Here is a 2784-nt window from a genome sequence, read left to right as displayed (position 1 = left end):
TTCATATTCCCCGGCGCGGAATCCTTCAAATTTCATGCCCCATAGTATTTTTTTATATTCCTTTTTTTTACACTTTCGTTGAAATTATTGAAATATCTTCATTATGATTAAGGGTAATATAATCGATATTTGAATAATTAGCATTGTCACCACATTTATCATTAATATATATGTTTACGGTGCAGCTATTCTTAGTGTTCAAACCTGCATGTATAGACATCATCATAATGGGGCAGTTCTCAGTGCCATTAGAATCATTATCATTATTACATTAGTTTGTGTATTCATTGCAATTCTCCCTAAGATGACAATTATTTTCTTCACATGTTCTACAGACGATTTGAAATCAGTATTTGCCTATTTCGCACCGAAAATTCTTCCAAGTGAAGGAAATCTAAGACAAAAATGAATGCTGTAAGAGAGAAAGGAGAGAGAAAGAAAAATAGAAAGAAAGAGAAAGAAAGAGAGAGAGAGAGAGAGAGAGAGAGAGAGAGAGAGAGAGAGAGAGAGAGAGAGAGAGAGAGAGAGAGAGAGAGGAGAGAGAAGAGAAGAGAGAAGAGGAAAGAGGAGGGAGGAGAGACTCGCTCATTGAGTTTCCACCACTTCGTGTGAATTACAGACAGCGAGCGGGAAAGATGTATGTGAAATCCGCCAGCTATACATTGACTGTGAGCATTCCGATATTCCAATATGGTTTCTCCGCGTGAGATTTATTGTCTTATATTATAGGATAACTGCCCCTTTTCGGGATACTTTTACAACACTGACTATGCCGCAGGGAATTTATGGAGCAGAAGCCATAACCTTTAGGAATGCTGGGGAGCCAAGGAGATAGATGGAAGGAGGGGAAGGAAGGGCATTGAGGAAGGAGAGAAGGAGAGAGGCGAAGAGGGAGTGAGACCTGTTGTTGTGAACCAAGAAAGCTGATGTTTACATGCTTTATATGTTCATGTATTTTATGTATTAAGTTTCGTGAATAGCTTCCTCAGTCTCACTCTCTTTCCACGCTATTACATTTTTTAAAGATGCTTATATTAATGTTAACGCAGGTATATGCGTACACACACACACACATATGTGTATATTTATATAAATATATATATATATATATATATATACATATATATATATATATATATATATATATATATTAATATAATTATATACATACATATTATATATATATATATATATATATATTATATATATTATTATATATATACATAAAATCTATATATACATACATATATATATATATATATATATATTATATATATATAATATATATATATATTATATATATACATACATACATATATTATATATATTATATATATATATATATATATATATATATATATATATTTTATATATGTATGATATATATATATTATATAATATATATATATATATATATATATATATATATATATATATATATATATTATATATATATATATATTATATGTGTGTGTGTGTGTGTGTGTGTGCGTGTGTGTGTATATATATACATATATATAAATACATACATATATATATATATATATATATATGTATATATACATAAATAAGTATGTATATATGTATATATATACATATATATAAATACATATATATATATATATGTATATATATACATATATATAAATACATATATATATATTAATATATATGTATATGTATATATATGTATATATATATGTATATATATATATATATATATATATATATATATATATATATATATATATATATACATACACACACACACACACACACACACACACACACACACACACACACACACACACACACACACACACACACACACACACACACACACACACACATATATATATATACATTCATACATATACATATATATCAGATTTTCAATCTTCTACGCTCGAGAGATTAGTAGGTATAAGCGGACAGACAGATAAAGGAAACGAGAAAGATTTCATGCTTGTCCTTCCTGCGCTACCAACACGCACTTGTCGTCTAATCTCATGCGTGCAAGTATTAGTCTATATCATAAACTGATGTAAAGGCAGTTCGTGCTGACCGTTATCGTAAGAAGATCGTGGAGAAGCAATTTTTTAATGAATTAATTAACGTAAGCCGGGCGTAATGCGGCCCGACCCATGAGACAGAAATTCACAAAGGGGTAAATACTGTTACGACAGGTCAAATTACAGCGTGGCAGGTCCGGCAGCCTGCGTTATTGCTAAAGCTATGTAATTGGCGAGACTTGGTTGTGAATGGCCCCATTTGGTCCAGCGCGCAAAACATTTGCTGCGATAACGAAACTCAAAATGGTTAGACGGAGGGCGCTTTCTTTATTTTTATGGTTACTATTGTTTTTGTTAAGTCTCTGTCTCTCTCTTTGTCCGTTTCTTTACTTTGAGAGGATTAGTGATGGGTCATATGTGAGGACTTATACGTAAATGAATTGTAGTGTAATGAAAGAGTTCTGCCTTGCACACGTATGTGCAATAAAGTGCTGCATGGCCATGGCTCTTAGGTCGTGTTGACTCGCGCATAGTCGTTTGGAAATTAAATAAAGGCTTGAGTCACGATCATCCTTTCCTCTTGCGGTCACTGGAAAGGGGGTGGATGGATGAGGGGGGTCACCAGCAGACTTACCTTCTTTATTCATTGATAAAATTTGCAGACAACACAGAATCGCCTCCATTTCCTTCGTGAGTCAAGTACCAATCAGCACCCACAGGCTTTAAATCAAGCTAATACCACAAAGATCACAAGTTTCCTCGCAAATCTTCT

Source organism: Penaeus japonicus, unplaced genomic scaffold, assembly GCF_977035675.1.
Source record: "Penaeus japonicus unplaced genomic scaffold, GWHDUDI00000001_assembly GWHDUDI00000013, whole genome shotgun sequence".
Taxonomy (NCBI): Eukaryota; Metazoa; Arthropoda; class Malacostraca; order Decapoda; family Penaeidae; genus Penaeus; species Penaeus japonicus.
This window is presented reverse-complemented; position numbering follows the sequence as displayed.